The sequence below is a fragment of the Bison bison genome, unplaced genomic scaffold, assembly GCF_000754665.1.
Source record: "Bison bison bison isolate TAMUID 2011002044 unplaced genomic scaffold, Bison_UMD1.0 scf7180017864063, whole genome shotgun sequence".
NCBI classification, from domain to species: Eukaryota; Metazoa; Chordata; class Mammalia; order Artiodactyla; family Bovidae; genus Bison; species Bison bison.
Genome location: NW_011494635.1, coordinates 8,664,209 through 8,690,873, shown reverse-complemented (window position 1 = coordinate 8,690,873; position 26,665 = coordinate 8,664,209).

The window sequence follows — 26,665 nt, the reverse complement described above, 5'->3', positions numbered from 1 at the left end:
TGTACTTTCCATCTGTGGGCATAATGCCTACCCTGGACAGCTTGGACCCCTGTTGCTTGTCTGCTGTCCAGGCCACTAATGTTAGTTCTCAGGTGTTTCTTGACGTCACTGCTTCCTCCTCCCTCTTCTCTAGACTCTGCCTGGAGACGGCCTGGGGCTTACCAGGCTCAGGAGCTCTCTTTCCTCCATTTCCTCTCATTCCTCCCAGAGACTTCCAACTGCACTTAGAATGAACTCCTACACAGACCTTCAAGGCCTCCTCAGCAGCCCCTGGCTATGTCCTCAACCTCATCTCACACACCTGCTCTTCTGCTCCCTTTGCTCATGCTTTCCTCCTCGTGCCACCAAACACATTCTCAACTTGGGCTGTTTAACACACAGGTTTCTCCTCCTGAAGTATCTCAGCGGCATGGTTACCATGGCTAACTAGTTCATTCTTATTCTAGCTCATTCTCATTTTTCAAGTCTCAACTCAGATGTCCCCTCTGCAAAGAGGCCATCCTGATCACCCTAGTAATGTCTTCCTTCTCCAGTCACTCTTTTCATTATTTAAGAAGGTTTTTTATTAAGATAAATTCTACTTATTAAAGATAAAATGTACCTATCTTAAAAGTACAGCATAAAGAATTTTGACAAAGGTATACATCCATTTGAGGGTAGCAATACCCCAGTCAAGATCCAAGTCAATGGAAATGAGTTTGAGCAAACTCTGGGAGATAGGGAAAGATGGTGAAGATGGGTGCTGGAGTCCATGGGGTTGCAAAGAGTTGGCCACGAATTGGCAACTGAACAACAACTCCAATCAGGAAAAAACCTTTCCCCCGTGCTTTGTTATCATACTGTTTCGTCAGCGTCACTCTGTAGGACATTTCTTACTTGTTTGTTGTCTGCCTCCGCCTCTAAAATGGAAGCTCCTGGAAACCAGAGATCTCCTCTGTTGCCTTCGCTGCTGTATTCCTAATGATCAAAACATTCTTCTCTGTGGCACAGAATGGAATTAATCAATGATGTTTTCAATTGATATGAGCATGGAGTCCCGCCTTCTAATGCTGCAAACTCACCCACGGTATTCTGTGGGATTTGGCATTGCCCTTTCTTTGGTGGAAAGGAATATAAGATGCTGGTACCAAAAACAAAAAAAAAAGGTGCAGGCACTGCTGGAGTGAGTAACACTCTTAGTCTCTGTCTTTGCCAGAGTGAACCTCAGAGCTCTTTCCTCCAACTCGCACTCTGCTTCAGCGCTGTCACATTCTGCATCTGCCCAGCCTCAGAGGCCACCTTGGAGAGTCAAGGTTAGGGTCCCACATGCAGTCCCAAAGCCAAAAGTCATTCGTGTTAACCTCAGAAGTTTGGATGATGCCTGAGTGTGTGGGTTAGAGGGTTTCTTTTCTTTTTTTTTTAAGCAGAATATCCTAACAGGCGTTTCCCAGGCCAGGCTCCTCTGTCCGTGGAATTCTCCAGGCAAGAATACTGAAGTGAGTTGTTGTTGTTCAGTCACTCAGTCGTGTCCTACTCTTTGCAACCCCATGGACTGCAGAACACCAGGCTTCCCCTTCACTGTCTCCTGGAGTTTGCTCAAACTCATGTCCATTGAGTTGATGATGCCATTCGACCATCTCCTCCTCTGTTGCTCCCTTCTCCTCCTGCCCTCAATCTTTCCCAGAATCAGGGTCCTTCCCAATGAGTTGGCTCTTTGCATCAGGTGGCCAAAGTATTGGAGCTTTAGCATCAGTCCTTCCAGTGAACCTCAGGGTTCATTTCCTTTAGCATTGACTGGTTTGATCTCCTTGCTGTCTAAGGGACTCTTAAGAGTCTTCTCCCACACCACAGTTCAAAAGCATCAATTCTTTGGCGCTCAGCCTTCTTTATGGTTCAACTGTTACATCCATACATGATTACTGAAAAAACCATAGCTTTGACTATACAGACCTTCGCTGGCAAAATGACATTTCTGCTTTTTAATATGCTGCCTAGGTTTGTCATAGCTTTTCTTCCAAGGAGCAAGTGTCTTTTAATTTTATGGCTGTAGTCACCATCTGTAGTGATTTTGGAGCACAAGAAAATGAAGTTTGTCGCAGTTTCCATTTTTTCCCCATCTATTTGCCATGAAGGGATGGGACTGGATGCCATCATGTTCATTTTTTGAATGTTGAGTTTTAAGCCAGCTATTTCACTCTTGTCTTTCACCTTCATCAAGAAGCTCTTTAGTTCTTCTTTGCTTTTGGCTCTTAGGGTGATATCATCTGCATATCTGAAGCTGTTATTTCTCCCGGGAATCTTGATTTCAGCTTGTGAGTCACCCAGCCCTGTATTTAGCATGATGTACCCTGCCCAGAAGTTAAATAACCAGGGTGACAATATATAGCCTTGTCAGAGTCTTTTCCCAATTTTAAGCCTGTCCACTGTTCCATATCCGGTTCTGACTGTTGCTTCTTCTCCTGCATACAGGTTTCTCAGGAGCCAAGTAGGGTGGTCTGGTACTCCCATCTCTTGAAGCCTGACATACTGCAGTCCATAGGATCACAAAGAGTTGGACACAACTGAGTTTGAACTGAACACAGTCAAAGACTTCAGTGTAATTAATGAAGCAGATGCTTTTCTGGAATTCTCTTGCTTTTTCTACTATCCAGTGGATGTTGGCAATTTGATATCTGGTTCTCTGCCTTTTCTAAACCCAGCTTGTACATGTGGAAGTTCTTGGTTCATGTACTACTGAAGCCTAGCTTGAAGGATTTGGGGCATTACCTTGCTAACATGTGAAATGAGTGCAGTTGTATGGTAGTTTGAACATTTTCTGGAGTGGGTAACCATTTCCTTCTCTGGGGATCTTCCCCACCCTTGGCATCAAACTCAGGTTTCCCCCATTGCCGGTAGATTCTTTACTGTCTAAGCCACCAGGGAAGCCCCTGAAATCATTAAAAAAGATCTTTTAAAAATCTATCTCCAGGAGGTGGTAGATGTGGAGGCAGCAGGTGAGGGCAATGCCCGCTTGTTTTACCTTCTAGCTTTGGAACTCCCTGAGAATTGCATGGTCATTGCCCCATCCGGGTATTAACAGAGATTAACACCCAGGCTTTTCGTCCTCCCAGGCCTAGCGCTGAGAAGGATTTGGAATTAAGACAGGCCCATCTTTCAAACTGGATGAGTCTGATGGCTAAGGAGCAAAGCAAACTCGGCAGAAAGGCGTTCAGGTCTTGAGTGCCGTCAACAGGTCTGGCGCTTGCTGATCAGGGCCGGTTTATGTTTTATGTTTATGGTTTATGGCGCCCCTTGGTGGTCCAGACGCCGTGTTACATCTACTTCCACACCTGAGTAGAGGCTTCCAAAGTGAGGTAGGACAAGCCTATAACCTCCATTTTAATTGAAATAATTGACTTTTTAAAATTCTTAAAATAGTGACACTTTGATCTTTGTGCCGTTTCTTGGTTTGTATGTCAGCTCCGTAGCTTGCTGCACAAGTAAAGCAGAAGGGACACCCTGAGAGTACGTGGGAGCTTCATGCCTTGAAGAGGCTGCTGGTGACACCCTCCCTGGGCTCAGTGTTTGGGACATCAAAGCTTTTGACACGTCCTGGTGTGTTTTGATGCTTTCTGAGCCAGACTGCTCTGGTTCGAATCCTCACTCTGCTATTTTGAGCCCTGGCTTACTCACTTCTACTTTCATTTCTTCATCATTTGAATGGGAATAATATAAAGGCCCATCTCATGGTGATACTACGGGAATTCAACATCTTTAGAACATTTAGAAAAGTGCCTTGGTAAGGATGATATATTACTATTTGTTTTACTGAGCACATGTGCTTGCTAAGTCACTTTAGTCATGTCCGACTCTGTGACGCTATGGACTGTAGCCTGCCATGCTCCTCTTTCTGTGGGATTCTTCAGGTAAGAATACTGGAGTGGGTTGCTGATGCCCTCCTCTAGTTTTACTGAAGCCCTCACCAAAAAAATCTAAAAAGCTTAAAAAAAAAAAAAAATCACTGCAATAAATAAATAAATAAATCAGATAGTATGAATAATGCAAGTGCAAGAGGTCACTAACATTAGCATTTAAAGGTATTTTTAAAGTATTTAAGAGCACAAAAAACCTAAAAGGCTTAAAATTACTGCCAAAAAGCATAGATCTAAGATAATATGAATAATGAAAGTGCGAGAGGCCACTAACAATATTCAAAAGTACATTTGTGTAATTTACAAATAAGAGTTAGCATATATTAAGAACGCTCACTGAGTGTATATCTAATCAGAAAAATTTTAGAATCCACTGGTTCTGAGCCTGGGTGGAAACACATGATTCCAGTGGAAATGTTGGCTTCACCCAATGTATCTTCCTCAATTTTGCCCTTTGGGGTGGCAAAGCCTTTAGTGTCATGTTTCATATGAAGATACTGAAGCACAGAGAGGTCAGCGACCTTATCCCGAGTTGCTTGGTGTGATCACCAGCTGAGCTAAGCCTCTTCACTCCAAGGAGCTGGTGTTCACACATGCCTAGATGCTCTTCATGACTTTTAACCTCTTGTGGACCTCATTCTTCACAAGAGGTGCCAACCTCTGCAACTCACTCTCTACCTCTGCCCGCTCCCACTTACTTCTCTGAAGAATAATTAAGTTTGAGACCAGGAGAGTCTGGGGCTGGGCTCTGCTCTGAACTTTATTGGTTCTGCCATGTCCGGGGTGGAAAATACCTTGCATGGTCTTTGTCCTGGTCAGGGCCACTTTCACGGGCTTTCTCTGCCATTTGGACCACGAGGTGGCTCTTGTGGTTTTCAGGCCATGTCCAGAGCTGCTGACAAGTAGTGTGTAGTTGTACATGAGTAATAAAGAACTCCATCATAAGAAAAGCTTGTGTCCAAGGCCATCTCCAGCCAGAGGTATTTCTGAAAAGCCGAAAATCATGATGATTTTATAGGATGTTGTTTGGATTTCAGCATACATTTCTGGTTCAGGAGTTCATTCACATGTATAAAGGACTGGTTGAACATCTGTCACATGCGTGACACTGTTCTGGGTGAAGATACATAAGACAGATAAAGGCCTTGCTTCCTCAGAGCTTATGTTCTAGCAGAGAAGGGAGAAACAAAAACATGACTTTGGGCTTAAACATGAGACTTGCTTTGGCCAATGGAATGTATGTGTGGTTGAACCACGCTGACTCTATTTTGTCAGTCCCATCTTAGGCCCACATCATAACCCCCACCCCTTTCTGTGTGACTGAGCTTCAGCCTACTCTCAAGGAATGTGCCCAAGCCAAATAAGTTGCCTATCATCTTTCAACCTTGTGTTCATCTGGTATGAAAACTGGAAGAATGCGTTTTGCTGATGCAGATGGTAAATGGTCATAAGACCCCCAGGGAGAAGAAAAAGTCCCAATTCCTGTCATTGCTGACTTGCTTCTTGCTTGGTAGTCAGATTCTGTTTTTAGATTCAGGCTCTTTAAATCCCTATATACCCATTTTGGTTTTGGTCAATGATTCCTGTATAATGTTACAAACCTCCATAATTCACATAGTTCTTTTAGGCACTCTGTCTACCAGACCTAATTCCTTGAATCTTTTCATCACCTCCACTGTATAATCATAAGGGATTTGATTTAGATTGTACCTCAATGGCCAAGTGGTTTTCCCTACTTTCTTTAATTTAAGCCTATATTTTGAGGTAAGGGCTTCCCAGGTGGCTCAGTAGTTAAAAAAAAAGAATCTGCCTGCAAATGCAGGAGCCTCAGGAGATGAGAGTTCCAACCCTGGGTGGGGAAGATCCCCTGGAGGAGGAAATGGCAACCCACTCCAGTATTCTTGCCCAAAGGATTCCATGGACAGACCATGGGGTCGCAAAGAGTTGGACACTACTGAGTGACTTACACTTTGCAATAAGGAGCTCATGATTTGAGCTATGGTCAGCTCCCTCTCTTGTTTATGCTGACTATATAGAGCTTCTCCATCTTCAGCTGCAAAAAATATCATCAGTCTGATTTCGGTATTGACCATTAGTGATGTCCATGTGTAGAGTTTCTCTTGTGTTGTTGGCAAAGGGTGTTTGCTATGACCAGTGTGTTCTCTTAACAAAACTTTATTAGCCTTTGTCCTGCTTCATTTTGTACTCCAAGGCGAAACTTGCCTGTTATTCCAGGTATCTCTTGACTTCCTACTTTTGCATTCCAATCCCCTATGATGAAAAGGACATCTTTTTTGGGTGTTAGTTCTAGAAGGTCTTGTAAGTCTTCATAGAACTGGTAACTTCAGCTTCTTCAGCATTAGTGTTTGGGGCATAGACTTGGATGTTGAATGGTTTGCCTTGGAAATAACAGAGATCATTTTGTTCTTTTTGAGATTGCACCTAGGTATTGAATTTTGGACTCTTTTGTTGACTATGAAGGCTACTCCATTTATTCTAAAGGATTCTTACCCACAGTAGTAGATATAATGGTCATCTGAATTATATCCGCCCATTCCAGTCCATTTTACTTCACTGATTCCTAAGATATCTATTTTCACTCTTGCCATCTCCTGCTTGACCATGTCCAAATTACCTTGATTCACAGACCTAACATCCCAGCTTCCTATGCAATATTGTTCTTTACAGCATCAGACTTTACTTTCACCACCAGACATGTCCACAACTGAGCATCATTCCCACTTCAGCCCAGCTATGTCATTCTTTCTGAAGTTATTAGTAATTGCCCTCTGGTCTTCCCCAGTAAGCATACTGGACACTTTCTGACTTGGGGAACTCATCTTCCTGTGTCATATCTTTTTGCCTTTCATACTGTTCATGGGGTTCTCCCAAGAATCCTGGAGCGGTTTGCCATTCCCTCCTCCCATGGACCATGTTATGTTAGAACTGTCCACTATGAGCCATCTGTCTTGGGTAGCCCTACACGGCATTCATTACTTAATTGAGTTATGCAAGCCCCTTCACTATGACAAGGCTGTGATTCAAGAAGCAGTTTGTAACACTGTACAGGAGTCAGTGACCAAAACCATCCCAAAGAAAAAGAAATTCAAGATAAAGTGGTTGTCTGAGGAGGCCTTACAAATAGCTGAGGAAAGAAGATATGCAAAAAGCAAGGGAGACAGGGAAAGGTATACCCAACTGAATGCAGAGTTCCAGAGAATAGCAAGGAGAGATAAGCCTTCTTCAATGAACAGTGCAAAGAAATAGAGGAAAACAATAGAATGGGAAAGACTAGAGATCTCTTCAGGAAAATTGGAGATAAAAAGGGAACATTTCATGTAAGGATGGGCACAGTAAAGGACGGAAGGGATAAGAGCTTAACAGAAGCAGAAGAGATTAAGAAGAGGTGGCAAGAATATACAGAGCTATACAGAAGAAGTCTGGAAACCATATTGGTGTGGTCATTTACTGAGAGCCAGACATCCTGGAATGTGAAGTAAAGTGGGCCTTAGGAAGCATTACTATGAACAAAGCTAGTGGAGTTGATGGGATTCCAGCTGAGCTATTTCATCCTAAAATATGATGCTGTTAAAATGCTGCACTCAAATGCCAGCAAATTTGGAAAGCTCAGCAGTTGCCAGAGGACAATCAGTTTTCATTCCAGTTCCAAAGAAGGGCAGTGCCATTTTTTCAGGTTCACACCACCATACAATTGCGCTCATTTCACATGCTAGCAAGATTATGCTCAAAATCCTTTAAACTAGCAGTCCCTGAACCAAGAACTTTCAGATATACAAGCAGGATTTAGAAAAGGCAGAGGAACCAGAGATCAAATTGCCAATATTAGTTGGATATTAGAGAAAGCAAGGGAGTTCCAGAAAGACATCTGTTTCTGCTTCACTGACTACACTAAAACCTTTGACTCTGTGGATCACAACAAACTGGAAAATTCTTAAAAAGATGGAAGTACCAGACCACTTACCTGTCTCCTGAGAAACCTGTACGCAGGTCAAGAAGCAGCCATTAGAACCAGACACAGAACAATGGAGTAGTTCAAAATTGGGAAAAGAGTACCACAAGGTTGTATATTGTCACCCTGTTTATTTAACTTCTATGCAGAGTACATCAGAGAAGGCAATGGCAACCCACTCCAGTACTCTTGCCTGGAAAATCCCATGGATGGAGGAGCCTGGTAGGCTGCAGTCCATGGGGTTGCAAAGATTTGGACACAACTGAGCAACTTCACTTTCACTTTTCACTTTCATGCATTGGAGGAGGAAATGGCAACCCACTCCAGTGTTCTTGCCTAGAGAAGCCCAGGGATGGCGGAGCCGGGTGGGCTGCCATCTATGGGGTCACACAGAGTCGGACACGACTGAAGCGACTTAGCAGCAGCAACAGAGTACATCATGCTAAATGCTGGACTGGATGAATTACAAGCTGGAATCAAGGTTACTGAGAGAAATATCAATAACCTCAGATATGCAGATGATATCGCTCTAATGGCAGAAAGTGATGAGGGTGAAAGACAAGCGTGAAAAAGCTGGCTTGAAACTCAGGTTTCAAAAAACTAAGGCCATGGCATCTGGTCCCATCACTTCATGGCAAATAGTAGGTGAAAAGGTGGAAATAGTGACAGACTTTGCTTTCTTGATTTCCAAAATCACTGCAGATGGTAACTGCAGCCATGAAATTAAAAGACGCTTGCTGAAGGAAAGCTATGACAAACCTAGACAGCATATTAAAAAGCAGAGACATCAATTGACATCAAAAGTCTGATAGTCAAAGCTATAGTTTTTCCAGTAATCATGTATGGATGTGAGAGTTTAACCATAAAGAAGGCTGAGTGCTGAAGAATTGATGCTTTTGAATTGTGGGGCTGGAGAAGACTTTTGAGAGTCCCCTGGACAGCAAGGCGATCAAACCAGTCAATCCAAAGGAAATCAACTCTGAATATTCATTGGAAGGACTGATTCTGAAGCTGAAGGTCCAATACTTTGGCCACCTGATGCAAAGAGTCAACTCATTGGAAAAGACCATGATGCTGGGAAAGATTGAAGGCAAAAGGAGAAAAGGGCAGCAGAAGAGATGGTTATATAGCATTATTGATTCAGTGGACATGAATTTGAGTAAACTCCAGGAGACAGTGAAGGACAGGGAAGCCCTGTGTGTTGCAGTCCATGGGGTCACAAAGAGTCAGACAACTTAGCAACTGAACAGCAACATAGCCTTTTTGGCATATTGGAGTGCAGCAGCAAATGTCTCTGGATCATCTGCCCAATCCTGCCTGTAGATAAGTTACCAAAAATAAACTTCAAATAATTTCACTTTATGAATTTGCCTGCTTTGTTTTGCTGTCTCAAAGTTCCTTCTCAATTCACGGGATATTATTCTAAATCTCTGTTTCTGATGATAGAGATGGTGTGTCAATTCTGAGCATAGGTCTTAGGAGATCTTACACATTTCTGCTTACTCTACTGCTCCTCCACCATTGCTGTGAAAAAAACATACGTGTCTGGTTCTAGCAGGATGATGAGAGACATGTGGAGCTGAGATGCTCCCCCAAGCAACCTATAGCCCTGCCCTGAGAAACAGAGCTGTGCCCAGCTGAGCCCAGCCAACCTGCAGATGTGAGTGATAATATAGGATTGTGATTTTAAGCCATGGAGTTTTGAGATGGTTTGTTACACCACAATAGCTGACTGATACAGGTGCTCTGAAGGGAAAAAGAAGCTGAGATGAAGAAGCACCCGAAGGAACATACTTAGGCAGGATGGTATGGAAAATTCTGGAATGGAGCTAATACTTAGGCTGAGACCTGAAGGTTGAGAAGAAGCTCCCCACATGATAGTGAGAGAGGAGTATGAGGAAACAAAGTTCCTGAGGCTGGAAATGACTTGTGTTTTAGCAGAAGACCTGGGTGGCTGAAGCAGAGTTATTCCAGGAAAAGGGGCAGATGAAGCTAGAGGGAGGTACAGAGCTTTGCAGGCCAGTATAAAGTGTTTAAATTTTATTCTCAGTACAGTGGGAAGATTTGAAAAGGTTTTAAGGAGGAGAGGGAGAGAGAAGAAGAAGAAGAAAAGAGGAAGGGAGAAGAGGAAGGAGGGGAGGAGATGAGAAGAGAGGAGAGAGAGTTGCTTTTATGGTTTTAATTGTCCATCTTTGTCCTTGTGCAAACAGAAGCAAGAATGCCAGTTGGGGGACTGTTGAAGATATCCAGGTGAAATAATGGCAGAGCCTGGGCCAGGTGGTGACATTGGCAGTACTGAGAAATGAGTGGGTTAATACTGGGTTTTAGAATAGATTTCATAGGACCAAGCCTTCTGGTTTGGGGTATGATGGAGAACTATCATCAGTGACTAATTCCCCACCCCTAAAAAACTATTCCTGGAAATCCAGAGGGAAAAAAAAGAAGATAGATGATGGGTATGTCCATGGCATTTGAGTAAGAGTGTAGAAGTAATAGAAGCAGTGTAGTAACTAATATCTGTTGGGCATTTACTATTTTCTATATACTTCCCTAAGCTTTTGACATCTTACACCAACCTATGAGGTAGGTCTTTATCTCCACTTTACAAATGAAACAGAGATACCATGAGGGTCAGTGACTTGTTCAAGGGCACACATAGCTGGTAAGAGGAGCACAGCGATCTGGGGTTTGGCACAATCTCTCTTTGGCTACACTCCAGGGGAGGATCCCAGAAAAAAGATGTTGGACTTTGCCTTTGCAAGTCTTTCAGAGATCCCTCATTCACATCTAAGCAATGTCCCCCATGTGGTGAAAAGCTCTTTTGTCTTCTTAGGTCTATACCTAAGACTAGAGCTGACACGTGGTCTTTGAAGACTGGTAAAGTCTGCAGGGTTTTCAGGATTGATTAGCCATTCTGTAGTGGGCAGAGGGAGACATGTTGGATGCAAATCTGGTTGAGCTGATCCTCCTGGACTCCCAGCAGCTCCAGCCCCACCAGTTCATTCAGTATCTTAAGAAGATGAGGCAGGAAACTCCTTCAAAGTAACTGCAAGCCGTTCTCAGTAAAAGAGCCCAATCTACCTCTCAGCCAAGCCTGATCGAGGACCCATGTGAACTGGAAATGCCTAAATTAGGGGAAGAGTGTGCCTTGAACATTGTTCTCTTCTCTGAGAGGATTTGATAAATGGAAATAGAGAGGAAGCCAGGGGACCAAGCAGGGAGTGGTTACAGGGATTGGTTCTATGACCTATAAGCTGAACACAAGATTGTTGACACCAGGCTCTCCAAACCTCTTGGCAGGGCACCTGGGACCAGAAAGGCCGTCTGCACCTGGTTCTGCTTTGGGTGGAGACTGTCAGTGTGGAGCCAGGTGGAGTCTCCTGCCCGCACACCAGGGCCGTGACCTTCACTTGAAGACTCCAGCAGCAAGAGATGATTCTCCAACCTTGTTGATGAAAATTTTTAAATGCGAATATTTACTTTATTTCTTTCTGGCTGTGCTGTGTCTTCGTTGCTGTATATGGCTTTTCTCTAGTTTCAGAGGCGGGGGCTGCTCTCCAGGTGTGGTGCTCGGGCTTCTCGTTGCAGGGGCTTCTCTTGTTCCGGAGCATGAGCTCTAGGTGCACAGGCTTCAGTGGTTGTGGCCAACAGACTTAGTTGCCTGATGGCATGTGGGGTCTTCCTGGACCAGGGATGGAGCTGATGTCACTCGCATTGCAAGGTAGATGCTTAACCACTGGGCAACCAGGGAAGCCCCTAAAATGTATTAAAAGGAGGCAACAGGGGGACTTCCCTGGTGGTCTGGTGACAAAGACTCCATGCTCCCAATGCAGGGGCCCAGGTCTGATGCCTGTTCAGGGATCCTGCATGCCACAACGAAGAGCATACTCAAACTAAAGGTCCCGTGTGCTGCAGCTAAGACCCAGGGCAGCCAAATAAATAAATAAAGGAAGCAAAGAGACATGGAGGTTAAAGTATGACCTTTGAACCTAGACTGATGAAGTAGGTCCCGGGCTCACTACCAGTCATGCCTAATCGCTAAGCTTCAGTCTCCCCTTCTGTAAAATGGGGATAATTATAAAGCCTGTCTAATATGGCTGTGAGGGTTAAACAAGCCATAGGAATAGAGCTTGGTGCATACTAACCATAATTTGATTTGTATGTCTTCATTTTACATGTTAAAGCTTTTTATTCAAATTGTCATGGATTAGTAGAAACAACGGAGGAGGCAATGGCACTCCACTCCAGTACTCTCGCCTGGAAAATCCCATGGATGGAGGAGCCTGGTAGGCTGCAGTCCATGGGGTCACTAAGAGTTGGACACGACTGAGCGACTTCACTTTCACTTTTCACTTTCATGCATTGGAGAAGGAAATGGCAACCCACTCCAGTGTTCTTGCCTGGAGAATCCCAGGGATGGGGAAGCCTGGTGCGCTGCCGTCTATGGGGTCGCACAGAGTCGGACACGACTGAAGCGACTCAGCAGCAGCAGCAGCAGCAGTAGAAGCAAGTAAAATGCATAAGAGGATGGGTGGATACAAGAGAAATTGTGTAATTTAATTAAGACCTAAAATAAACAACCAAAATCAGTTTTCCATATATCTACTCCTTAAGCTCCCAAGTGGAGAAGGCAGTAGCCACTTGCCCCAGGCCCTGTGCTTTCCCTGGAGAAACCACAGATGTCCAGGGTTTTTTTTGTTTTGTTTTTTTGCCTCACCTCTTGAGATCTTAGTACACCAAACAGGGATTGAACCCTGGCCCTCGGCAGTGAAAGCACAGAGTCCTAACCACTGGACTGCCAGGGAATTTCCACTCAAGGGTTCTTTTGGGGTTTTCCCTTCTTCTCCATTCCAGGGCTTTACCCTCATCAGCATCAATAGCACCACCCAACAAGGAGACACTAATTGCAGAGGAACTGCTTGAAGCCTTTCAGGCCCTCTCCTTGGGTAGCCTCCTCAGTGTTGGGTTGCTAGCTTTAAACTCTCTAGAAGAAATCAATCAATGCCTCAATCTTGGTCCTTCAGTATTTTCATCCTTATAGAATCTGGAATTGGAGGGGGCAATGGCACCCCACTCCAGTACTCCTGCCTGGAGAATCCCATGGATGGAGGAGCCTGGTGGGCTGCAGTCCATGGGGTCACTAAGAGTTGGACACGACTGAGTGACTTCACTTTGACTTTTCCCTTTCATGCATTGGAGAAGGAAATGGCAACCCACTCCAGTGTTCTTGCCTGGAGAATCCCAGGGACGGGGGAGCCTGATGGGCTGCCGTCTATGGGGTCGCACAGAGCTGGACACGACTGAAGCGACTCAGCAGCAGCAGCAGCAGCAGGGGCTCATCTGGTGGGTCCCTGAGGGAGGCAGGAGAGCTGCAGTGGGAGCCCCAGGTTTGGGGATGACTCCCCACCACTGTCCTGGCCCTCCCCCTTCACTAGAGCCCCTTCTCTGCCTCCCATGCAACCTCTTTCCTGTACCCATCAGATCCCAGCTGTGCCCTCTGGGCTGCCCAGGGCCCAGATAGTTCCTCCGGATCCTTAGTCTTATTCTCAGGCTTCCCTGGGGATGGAAAGGTAGCCCTTGGAGCCAGGGTCCAGGCATTCAAGTTCTCAGGCCCAAACTGAGGAAGGAAAAGTGGTCCTACACTTCCTGTGTGTGTTTCCCCCTCCCCAGCCCCCACCTCCAAAGGCGGGCACCAGCCTCAGCCCCTTAACACAGAGGACCAGCCACTTACTTTGCCAGGGCCCAGTGTAAAATGATGATATGGGCCTTTGTTAAAAATTATTGAAATTTTCTAATGTACAAACTTCCAATTATAAAATTAGTCCTAGCAATGTGATGTGACTAGGAATGCATAGTGACTATAGCTAATAATACTGTATTGTACTTTTGAAAGTTGCTAAGAATGAAATTCCCCTCATGGTTTATTTATTTTATAACTGGAGGTTTGTGCCTTTTGATCCCCTTCACACATTTTACATCCATTCCCCCTTCCTCTGATAACAACCAATCTGTTCTCTGATCGGTGAGCTTGTCCTTTTTTTTAAGTTTAAAACTTTTAAATTTCACTTATTTACCTTTGGCTGTGCTGAGTCTTCATTGCTGCACACGGCTTTCTCTGGTTGCAGCAAGTGGGGCTACTCTTCGTTTCTGTGCACAGGGCCTCGTTGTGGTGACTTGTCTTGTTGCAGCGTGCGGGCTCAGTGGTTGTGGTGCATGAGCTTAGTTGTCTCTTGACATGTGGGATCTTCCTGGACCAGGGATTGAACCCGTGTCTCCTGCATTGGCAGGTGGATTCTTAACCAATGTGCCATCAGGGGGTCCCTTGTTTTTTATTTTTTAATTCCACATGTAAGTGCGATCATAAGGTATTTGTCTTTCTCTGCCTGTTTCACTTAGGATAATGTCCTCAAGGTCCGTCCATGTTATCTCAAATGGCAAGATTTAATTCATTTTTATGAATGAACACTAAGAGTGAAGATCTTAGACATTCTCATTGCCCCAAAAAAGTGTAGCTATGTGGGGTGATGGATGTTAACTAGACTTACTGTGGGGATCATTTTACAATATATACAAATATCAAATCATTGTGTTATATTCCTGAAAACAATATAATTGACTTTTATATCTCACGTTAAAAAAAAAGAATTTCAAAGCAGTGATAGCAGAGTGTTGAATCAAGCATAGGGCCCTTCTGACGGCTGCACAGTCCACATGCCCATGAAGCTGACCCTGGTGACAGAGGTGTGCTCTGCTTATTGCATTTTCCTGGGACTTCTGAAGCTATTTATCTCTGTTTTGCTTTTCCTTGGAGATATAATCCACATAGTCTAAAATTCATTCCTTCAAAGTGTACAAATAGTTCAGTGATTTACAGTATATTTGTGAAGCTATGCAACCATCACCACTATCTAATTCCAGAACATTTTCATCACCTTGAAAAGAAACCCCATGCCTACTAATAGTCACTCCCCATTCTTCCTTCCCACAGCACCTGGATATCATCAATACACTTTCTGCCTTTATGGATTCCCATAGTCTGGACATTTCATATAAATGGAATCATATAGTTAGGTGGACTTTTGTGTCTGGTTTCTTTCATTTAGCATAATATTTTAAAGATTCATTCATTTTTATTCCCTTTTATGGCTGAATAATATTCAATTATAAGGATAGACCACATTTTATGTATCATTTGTTTGTTTTAATATTTCTTTTTGAAAATTGATCTCTGCATGATGCAGTGAGTACAAATAATTATCCCATAGTCAAAGATTCACATACTTCCTCCTTTTTCAGTTCAGTTCAGTTGCTCAGTCATGTCCTACTCTTTGCAACCCCATGAACTGCAGCATGCCAGGCCTTCCTGTCCATCACCGACTCCTGGAGTACCCCCAAACCCATGTCCACTGAGTCGGTGATGCCATCCAACCATTTCATCCTCTGTCGTTTCCTTCTCCTCCTGCCCTCAATCTTTCCCAGCATCAGAGTCTTTTCAAAGGAGTCAGCTCTTTGCATCAGGTGGCCAAAGTATTGGAGTTTCAGCTTCAACATCAGTCCTTCCAATGTACACCCAGGACTGATTTCCTTTAGGATGGACTGGTTGGATCTCCTTGCAGTCCAAGGGACTCTCAAGAGTCTTCTCCAACACCACAGTTCAAAAGCATCAATTCTTCGGTGCTCAGCTTTCTTTATAGTCCAACTCTCACATCTATACATGACCATTGGAAAAACCATGAACTTAAAATGAAAATTCAAGCATCTTAAGTGTGCACTTGATTAGTTTTTACCTGTGTCTATACCTGAGTAACCACCATCCAGATGCAGATATAGGGCATCTCTTCCTCCCATTAGGCTGTTTCAAGCCTCCTCCAAGGGACCTCCCGCACCTACAAAGCTGCTATGCCAATCTCTGCCATCTTAATTTTGCCTATCCTTGAGCTTCGTAGACATGGAACCGTACGTTAAGTATTTTTTTGCATCTGACTTCTTTTGCTCAGCAAGAAGTCAGTGAGATTCATTCACATTATATGTGGCAATAGTTCTTTTTGGTTGCTGTACCATTTAGCTATTCCATTTAGCAATACTATCCATGGACATTCGGGTTGTTTCCAATTTGTAACTACTCTGATAAAACTGCCATGACCACTTTTGTCATTTGGTGACCAGAAAGCCTCACTTCTGTTGTGTATTTTCCAAGACGTGAAATTGTTAGGCCTTAAAAACAGGTGCATGTTCAGCTTCAATAGATTCTGTCCAAGAGTTTTCCAGAGTGGATCTTGCCAGTTCCATTGACAGTCTAGTTGCTCTTTCTCGTCATTGACATTCAATAATGTCAGTCATTCTAGTACGTGATAGTATCTCATCGTAGTTTTAATTTGCATTTTCCTGATGACGAATGAGATCAAATGCCTTCTTATGTCCTTGTTGGCCATTGGATAGCCACCCATCACTTTTTTTTCATTTAACACTTTTGAATCATATTTTTCTTTAGTCTGACAAAAGGATGGCAAAGAGATAATGCCTTTTTTTCCCTCTGTGTGTGCTTATTTATTTACTTTTGGCTGCACTGGGTCTTTGCTGCTTTTCACAGGTTTTCTCCAGCTGCAGCAAGCAGGGGCTGTGCTTCGCAGTACTGAGCGGGCTTCTCATTGTGGTGGCTTTTCCTGTTGTGGTGCACAGTCTCTAGGCGCATGGGTTTCAGTATTTGCAGCATGTGGGCCCAGCATGTGGTGCGTGGGCTTAGTTGCTCCATGGCATGTGGAATCTTCCCAGACCAGAGACAGAATGTCCCTTGCATTGGCAGGTGGATTCTTAATCTGCTGTGCCACCAGGGAAGTCTGGGATAGTGCCTTTATTTCCTCTGAGTTTTCTTAAAAATTCACTCATGTTAATTCATACTTAATTACACAAGTTTATATGAATGCATTTTCATTGTTTCCTCACAGCCTTGCTAAGAGTGTCTATCATCAGTCCTCTAAATTGATGAGGGAAAAACTATCTTATCAATAGTTTAATGTAATGTGAATTTCTGTGATTGTTATGAATTAAGCATTTTTCTTGTGTTTATTGGCCACTTGTATTTCTTTTGTTTGCCTTTTCATATCCTTCTTCAATTTTCCTATCATCCTGTCTATCTTTTCCTCATTGATTATGGAAGTTGTTTCTATAATCCATATAATCCATAATAATCTGTAAAATCTGTTATCTGTCATATATTGCAAATACTGTTTTTGCTGCTTGTATTTTTTCAAGACTTGATTGTTTAGAAAAGTTTTACATTTACAGAAAAGTTGAGAAGACAGTTGCCATCTAACGCATACCCAATGTCCCCTATTATTAACATCTTACATTAATGTGGTACTTTTATTACAACTAATGAGCCAATATTGAAGCATTATTTAGTTGTCTGTTTTTTTAGGCTTCTCTTGGCTGTGACAGTTTCTCAGAATTTTCTTGTTTTTAACCATCTTGATGGCTTTGAAGAGTACTGGTCAGATATTTCGTAGAATGTACCTCTACTGAGTTTGTCTTTATGTTTCTCTCATAATTAGACTTGAGTTATGAATTTTGGAGAGGAAGACCACAGAGGCAAAATGCCATTTCCTTCACATCATGTCAGTAGTACGTACTATCAACCTGATTTATCATTGTTGATGTTGACTGTAATCACCTGGCTGAGGTGACATTTATCAGGTTTCTCCCTATGAAGTTACATTTCCCATCTTTCCATACTGTCATCTTTGGAAAGATATCACTAATGCAGCTCACACTTAAGGAGTGAAGGTTATGCTCCAGTCTCTTGAGGGCAGAGTATCTGCATAAATTATTTGAAATTCTTCTACCTAGGAGATCTGTCTCTTCCCGGCTATATATTATGTATTCAATCATTTATATTAGTATAGATTCATGGGCATTTATTTTGTTCACATTATAATCCAATATTATTTTTTTGTTGTTGCTCAAGTTGTCTTAACCTTGGCCCCTGGGAGCTCTTTCAGTGCTCCTGTATCAGACAAATCTGTATATTATCACTGTGCTTATTTAACTTCTATGCAGAGTACATCAGGTGAAATGCCAGATTGGATGAATAACAAGCTGGAATCAAGATTGCTGGGAGAAATATCAACCTCAGATATGATGATGATACCATTCTAATGGCAGAAAGTGATGAGGTACTAAAGAACCTCTTGGTTAAGGTTAAAGAAGAGAGTGAAAAAGCTGGCTTGAAACTCAATATTAAAAAAAAAAAAAAAAAAAAAACTAAGATCATGGCATCTTGTCCCGTAGTGTTGAAAGTGTTAGTTGCTCATTTGTGTTCAACTCTTTGTGACCCCATGGACTGTTGCCCACCAGGCTCCTCTATCTATGGAATTCTCCAGTCAAGAATCCTGGAGTGGGTAGCCATTTTCTTCTCCAGGGAATCTTTCCGACCCAAGGATCCAAGCCAGGTCCCCTGCATTACCAGCAGATTCTTTACTATCTAAGTCACCAGGGAAGCCCTAACTTCATGGCAGATAGAAGGGGGAAAGGGTGGAAGCAGTGACAGACTTTATTTTCTTGGGCTCCAAAAATCACTGTGGATGGTAACTGCAAACATGAAATTAAAAGAAATTTGCTCCTTGGAAGGAAAGCTGCAACAAACCTAGACCGTGTATTAAAAGCAGAGACATCACTTTGCCAACAAAGGTCCATATAGTCAAAGCTACGGTTTGTCCAGTAGTCATGTACAGATGTGAGAGTTGGACCATAAAGAAGGCTGAGTGCCAAAGAATTGATGCTTTCAAATTGTGGTGTTGGAGAAGACTCTTGAGAGTCCCTTGGACTGCAAGGAAATCAAACTTGTCAATTCTAAATGAAATCAACTCTGAATATTCATTGGAAGGACCGATGTTAAAGCTGAAGCTCCAATACTTTGGCCATCTGATGTGAAGAGCCGATTCACTGGAAAAGACCTTGATGCTGGGAAAGACTGAAGGCAAAAGGAGAATGAGATGGTTAGATAGCATCACTGACTCAATGGATATGAATCTGAGCAAACTTCGGGAGATAGTAGAAGACAGAGGATGTGGTCCACTGAAGAAGGGTATGGCAGACTGCTTCAGCATTCTTGCCTTGAGAATCCCATGAGCAGTATGAAAAGGCGAAAAGATATGACACCGAAGGATGACACACCCCCCCTACTCCCCAGGATGGTAGGCGCCCAATATGCTGCTGCAGAAAGTCAGAGAAATACCTCCAGATTGAATGAAGAGGCTGAGCCAAAGTGGAAATGATGCCCAGTCATGGATGTGTCTGGTGGTGAAAGTAAAGTCCAATTCTGTAAAGAGCAATATTGCATAGGAACCTGGAATTCTAGGTTCATGAATCAAGGTAAATTGGAAGTGGTCAGACAGGAGATGGCAAGAGTGAACATCAACATTTTAGGAATCAGGGAACTAAAATGGATGGAAATGGGCAAAATTTAATTCAGATGACCACTCTATCTACTAGTGTGGGCAAGAATCCCTTAGAAGAAATGGAGTAGCCCTCATAGTCAAACAGAATCCGAAATGCAGTACTTGGGTGCAATATCAAAAACAACAGAATGATCTCGGTTTGTTTGCAAGGCAAACCATTCAGCATCACAGTAATCCCAGTCTATGCCCCAACCACTAATGCCAAGTAAGCTGAAGTTAACCAGTTCTATGAAGACCTACAAAACCTTCTAGAACTAACACTCAAAAAAGATGTCTTTTTCATCATAGGGGACTGAAATCCAAAAGTAGGAAGTCAAGAAATACCTGGAATAACAGGCAAGTTTGGCCTTGGAGTACAAAATAACCAGGGCAAAGGCTAACAGAGTTTTGCCAAGAGAATGCACTGGTCTTAGCAAACACCCTTTTCCAACAACGCAAGAGACAGCTCTACGCATGGACATCACCAGATGGTCAATACCGAAATCAGATTGATGATATTCTTTGCAGCCAAAGATGGAGACGCTCTATACAGTCAGCATAAACAAGACCAGGAGCTGACTGTGGTTCAGATCATCAGCTCCTTATTGCAAAATTCAGACTTAAATTGAAGAAAGTAGGGAAAACCATTAGGCCATTCAGATATGATCTAAATTAAATCCCTTATGATTATACAGTAGAAGTGACAAATAGAGTCAATGGATTAGATATGATAGTCAGAGTGCCTGAAGAACTATGGATGGAGGCTTGTAACATTGTACAGGAGGTGGTGGCCAAAACCATCCCCAAAAAAAGAAATGAAACAAGGCAAAATAGTTGTTGGAGGAGGCCTTACAAATAGCTGAGAAAAGAAGAGAAGTGAAAAGTCATAGGAGGAAGGAAAAAATATAGCCAACTGAATGCAGAGTTCCAAAGAATAGAAAGGAGAGATAAGAAAGCCTTCTTTAGTGAACACTGCAAAGAAATAGAGGAAAACAATAGAATGGGAAAGACTAGAGATCTCTTCAAGAAAATTAGAGATACAAGGGAGCATATCATGCAAAGATGGGCACAATAAAGGACAGAAATGGTAAGGACCTAACAGAAGCAGAAGATATTAAAAAGAGGTGGGAAGAATACACAGAAGAACTATACAAAAAAAGTTTTAATGACCTGGATAGCCACGATAGTGTTGTCAGTCACCTAGAGCCAGACATCCTGGAATGTGAAGTAAAGTGGGCCTTAGGAAGCATTACTAAGGAGGTGGAGGTGATGGAATTCCAGCTGAGTTTTTTCAAATCCTAAAAGATGATGCTGTGAAGGTGCTGCATTCAATATGCCAGCAAACTTGGAAAACTCGGCAGTGGCCATAGGACTTGAAAAGGTCAGTTTTCATTTCAATCCCAAAGAAGGACGATGCCAACAAAGGTTCCAACTGTGACACAATTGCTCTCATTTCACTCACTAGCAAGGTAATTCTCAAAATCCTTCAAGCTAGATATCAACAGTACATGAACCAAGAACTTCCAAATGTGCATGCTGGATTTAGAAAAGGCAGAGGAACCAGAGGTCAAATTGCCAGCATCTGTTGGATTGTTGAGAAAGCAAGGGAATCCCATAGAAACATCTGCTTCTGCTTCACTGACTACACTAAAGCCTTTGACTGTGTGGATCACAAGAAACTATGGAAAATTCTTAAAGAGGTGGGAATATCAGACTACCTTACCTGCCTCCTGAGAATCCTGTATGTAGGTAAAGAAGCAACAGTTAGAACCAGACATGGAACAGTGGGCTGGATCAAATTTGGGAAAGGAGTATGTCAAGGCTGTATATCATCAACCTGCTTATTCAACTTCTATGCAGAGTAGATCATGCAAAATGCTGGGCTGGATGAATCACAAGATGGAACCAAGATTTCTGGGAGAAATATCAATAACCTCAGTTATGCAGATAATACCACCTTAAAGGCATAAAGTAAAGAGAAACTAAAGAATCTCTTGATGAAGGTGAAAGAGGAGAGTGAAAAAGCTGGCTTAAAACTCAATATTCAAAAAACAAAGATCATGGAATCTGATCCAATCACTTCATGGCAAATAGGTGGGGAGAACAGTGCAACACTGACAGACTTTATTTTCTTGGGCTCCAAAATCACTGCAGATGGTGACTGCAGCCATGAAATTAAAAGGCACTTGCTCCTTGGAAGGAAAGCTATGACAGACCTAGACAGACTATTAAAAAGCAGAGACATCAATTGCCATCAAAGGTTTGTATAGTCAAAGCTATGGTTTTTCCAGTAATCATGTATGCATGTGAGAGTTGGACCATAAAGAAGGCTGAGCACTGAAGAATTGACGCTTTCAAATTCTGGTGCTGGAGAAGACTCTTGAGAGTCCTTTGGACAACAAAGAGATCAAATCAGTCAATACTAAAGGAAATCAGTCCTGAGTGTTCATTGGAAGGACTGATACTGAAGGTGAATCTCCAATACTTTGGCCACCTGATGCAAAGAGCCGACGTACTGGAAAAGACCCTGAAGCTGGGAAAGATTGAAGGCAGGAGAAGAGGATGATAGAGAATTAAATGGTTGGATGGCATCAGTGACTCAATGGACATGAATTTGAGCGAATTCCAGGAGATAGTGAAGGATAGGAAGCATGGCGTTCTGCAGTTCACGGGGTCAAAAGAGCCGACTTACTGGAAAAGACCCTGAAGCTGGGAAAGATTGAAGGCAGGAGGAGAAGAGGATGATAGAGAATTAAATGATTGGATGGCATCAGTGACTCAATGGACATGAGTTTGAACAAACTCCAGGAGATAGTGAAGGATAGGAAGCATGGCGTCCTGCAGTTCATGGGGTCACAAAGAGTCAGACACAACTGAGTGACTGAACAACAACAAAAATTCTGGTGCTTTCAAGACAAAGGGATGGTGGAAGGAAAGAGATTCAGGGGAGGTGAAATTCCTGAGACAGACATGTAGAGAGGCATTTAGGACCCCACTGTGAGGGTTCTAGTCCCTGCAGATATCTGACAAGATTGGGTCAGCAGTTGTGTAGAGGAACGCAAGGTTATCAAAACTTATCATTGGATTTGGAGACACTCACACTCTGCTATTAGAGATACACATGTCAATAAATAATTGACAAAACCACAAAACCACAAGGAGTTTGGTTATCTTACCCAGAATCTTAAGACAGGTCTTATCTGAGGTGGTTCTGAGATGTGAGTAGGAATTCTGCAGAGGGTAGTAGAGGGCTTAAGAGGGCTGGGCAATATGGTTGTGTTGTAAAGCATGGGTTACGGAAGGTGAGCTTAGAGAACAAAAAAGGACCATGTCGTGAAGGACCTTGTGCACTTTGTTGAGGTACCGTGACCTTCTTCTGTGCAAGGCAGAATGCTCTTAAAGGGATTTGAATAGATTTGAAGGACCTTTAAAAACAAAGAATCTACCATTCTTTGTTAGATCCAAAACAGATTGTAGATATCACTTCATTCTGCTTTCCTTAAAGAATCTGAAGTGTTTACAACATGGATTGTTTCTGATACACCTGAAGAATGTTCTTAAAAACCTGCCATATCCTTTTTCAACAATTTTGTACTTTGTCTTTTGTGTGTGTGTGGTGCAGGTAAACTCTTGAGTACCTGAACTTTTGTGTGAGTGGGAAAGCAAAGAAATTCATCCTGTATATCTTTGAGCCACTTACATATATTGTTGCTATGACGCTGACAGAGATATACAAAGTTCTTTTAAGATATGACAGACTCTCCTAAGTGGGTGTGGGAGTAGTAGGAAGTAGGAAACTGGGTTTCCAGGGGCAAGACAGCATAATTCACTCATTCACTCATTCAACTGATGCACTCAGTTCTGTGCTAGGTGCTGTGTGGGACACAAAAGGAGCAGAAACGTCAACTCTTATCGCTGAGGAATCCATATCTGACTTGGGAATACATGGAAGAAGAAGGAAATGTCAGTAAAATAAGACAGTGAGGTCTGATCTGTAGAGATGTGTCAAAGACATTTCAGTGAGATACAGGAAATCTTTGTGGATTCACAGTGTTGCTAGTTTTGAAGTGATAGACATAAATGGGGGGAGTGCAACCAGGGAGAATTCCATGCTTGAGGTAGGGCCATGTACACATGGATGATCTCATGTTGGAAGCCCTCAGGATAAGCACCCCAATCCAGGAACCTGAGGCCATAAACAGAATCTTTGCTGGCATACATAGGAATTGCCCAGCAGACCAACACTCCCACACACGCCCAGAGATCCTACTGTTTCTTGTCTTGGTTTGTGCAGCTAAAGCAAAGTGCCATAGACTAGGCAGTTTATAAACAACACAACTTTACTTCTCAGAGTTCTGAGTCTGAGAAATCCAGGATAAAGGCATTGGGAGATTTGGTGTCTGCTGGTGTCAGAGGCAATTCCTGGTTTTTAGACAGCTGTCTTCCCTCTGTATCCTCACACAAAGGAGGAAGGAAGGAGTTCTCAGGGGCCTCCTTTGTAAGGGAAGCCCTCTCCCTTCCCCTCCATTCACTCCCTTTCCTGACAGCTCAGTTGGTAAAGAATCCACCTGCAGTGCAAGAGACCTGGATTTGATCCCTGGGTTGGGAAGATCCCCTGGAGAAGGGAAAGGCTACCCACTCCAGTATTCTGGCCTGGAGAATTCCATGGACTGTATAAGTCCATGGGGTTGCAAGACTTGGACATGACTGAGCGACTTTCACTTACTCCCTCACTCACTCACTCATTCCTTTGTTAGGGTGAAGCCTTTATAACCCATTCATCTCTCAAAGGCTCCACTTCCTAATATTATCACATTAGGGAGGGTAGGATTTTGACATATGAAGTTTGGGGAGACACACGCATTCAGTCTATTGCACATCTCATTCCCCACCTCCAAGCACTTGGGCCTTGCAAATTTGGGCCAAATGAGACAGTAGAGTCCGGAACTAATAGCTGTATCTTCATTACCTTTAACACCCACTCAAGATGAGGTGATAAATCACCTCTTTCCTGTAGGATCTCCATAATTAGAAGTTGAAGCTACTCTTATATTTTTCAGTGCTTGCTGCTAAGTCAGTTCAGTCGTGTCCGACTCTGTGCAACCCCATAGATGGCAGCCCACCAGGCTCCCCCGTCCCTGGGATTCTCCAGGCAAGAACACTGGAGTGGGTTACCATTTCCTTCTCCGGTGCATAAAAGTGCTTAGATAGATGTATATTCTTTTGCTAAACAAAAGTATCTTCCCCCTCAGACATCTGCCCTAGTTTTTATGTGATTGTCCACTCACTTGTTGATGGACATTTAAGTTTCCTCCAGGTTTGGGCTATGGGCTATTCTGAAGAGAGCTGCTATTGACATTTGAAATATGCAAGTGTTTTTTGAGGACATATGTTTTCATTTCTCTTGTATATATATACCTAGGTGTGGAATTGCTGGGTCAATATGTTGAACTATTAGAAACTTCCCAGCAGTTTATCAAAGTGGTTGAACAATTTTTCACTCTCAGCAGCAGGGTAAGAAAGCTGGGAGTGGGTTTTGATGTGCTTCCCAGGTGGTGCTAGTGGTAAAGAACCCACATGCCAATGCAGGAGATGTAAGAGATCAGATCAGGTTCAATCTCTGGGTTAGGAAGATCCCCTGGAGGAGGGCATGTTAACCTACTCTAGTATTCTTACCTGGTGAACTCCATGGGCAGAGAAACCTGGCAGGCTGCAGTTCATAGGGTCACAAAGAATCAGACACAACTGAAGCAACTTAGCACACACATACTCCCACTTAATCTTGGGTCTCAGAACTTCCCTGGTGGTCCAGTGGCTAGGACTCTGCACTCCTAATGCCAGCGGGGCACAAGTTTGATCCCTGGTCAGGGAACTAGATTCCTCGTGCTACAGCTAAGGGTTTGAGTGCCGCAACTAAAAAAAATCCCGTGTGTCACAATGAAGACCTGACATAGCCAAATAAATGAATAAAAATATATTTTTAAAAAAATCCTTCAGATCTCAGCAAAAATATTAACCCTCAATTTTAATACCCAGTTCCCCTTTACTCATGTGAAATTGATTAGCCATATTCATTGTTTAAATCTGTTTCCAATATTGACCTATGCTAAGCTAACTGTGGTCTCTATTACTGTAGCCCCAAGGCCAAGCACACAGGAGTAGCTCAGTAAATGTTTGTTTCCTAACAGATTGGCCAGTGGGTGGAGTCCAGTTGTCTGGCAGCTTAGCTGCTCTTCTTTTGGTCTGCACATAAGGTTATGTCCTGTTTTCTAGTGATCATCCTCTTTCATTTCTAGCCGCTCCCCTCTTAGAGTTAAACCAAGCTGTCTGTGGTGCCCTTGTCACCACTTTCTAGCCCTGTAAGTCATTGGGCATGCTCTTTCTTCTTAGTAGGAGCACCCTTCCGTGCTCCATTGTCTTACTTTCTCATGACCTCTACCTAAATCTCATCTCTAATCTCCCCAGGAGCAGCTAATCTGCTCTACTTTAAGCCTCCATAGCAGCCTCCCTAGCCCCTTTGAGCCTATGAAGTTTCCCCATCACTGTGACTGTGAACATTTCAAAGCAATATATCCTAAGATTTTGGGAATCTCATTATAGCACAGGTTTCCCCCATAGAATTCAGTAAAGATTAATTAGAAAGAATAAATGACCACCCTCTGGGGACAGCTATTTTTAAAACTAGTGAAATAAACTCTACCCCTAAATTAAATGACTCTGTAGTATAATAAGACTGAGTGACAGAAGGCATAAAGTTGCCTGAATCTTGTTTAGACTGGCATCCAGATACATGAGAAGATGTACTAGAGTGAGAACATTTCTGGGGGTTGGCATTTACCCTGGGAGGAGAGACATGCAAGGCAGGTGGTGAGGACAAGGGAATGAGACAGGGGAGGACAGGCAGGTTCAAGATGGAACACCCCAGACTCACCATGTGCCAGACTTAATCTTTTCCCTTTGCAGTTCTGGTTGCCTGCAGCCCATTCCCTGCCCAGCAACTAGAGTCATATTTCTAAATGGAAGCCTGAGGCAGTATTCAGGCTTGATACAGTATTCCTAATACTCTTCACTGCTTGCCCTTACCTACACTCTTCTCAAAGCATAGTCCATGGACCAGTGGTGTTGCCTCACTGGGATCTGCTACAGCTGCAGAATTTTGAGCCCACCCACCCAAACTTGATGAAGCAGAGCCTGCATTTTACCAAAATTCCCAGTAAAGCTTAAGAAAGTGCTGCCCTGTAGGACCAACAGAATGAAGGAACATTGTCGGTCTTGCCCTTCTCGTTTTCTAGCCTTATGGCATCACTGTTCACCACATGCCTCCACATCTGTATTGAACTGAACAACTTTGCAACTCCTTGAATGTACCT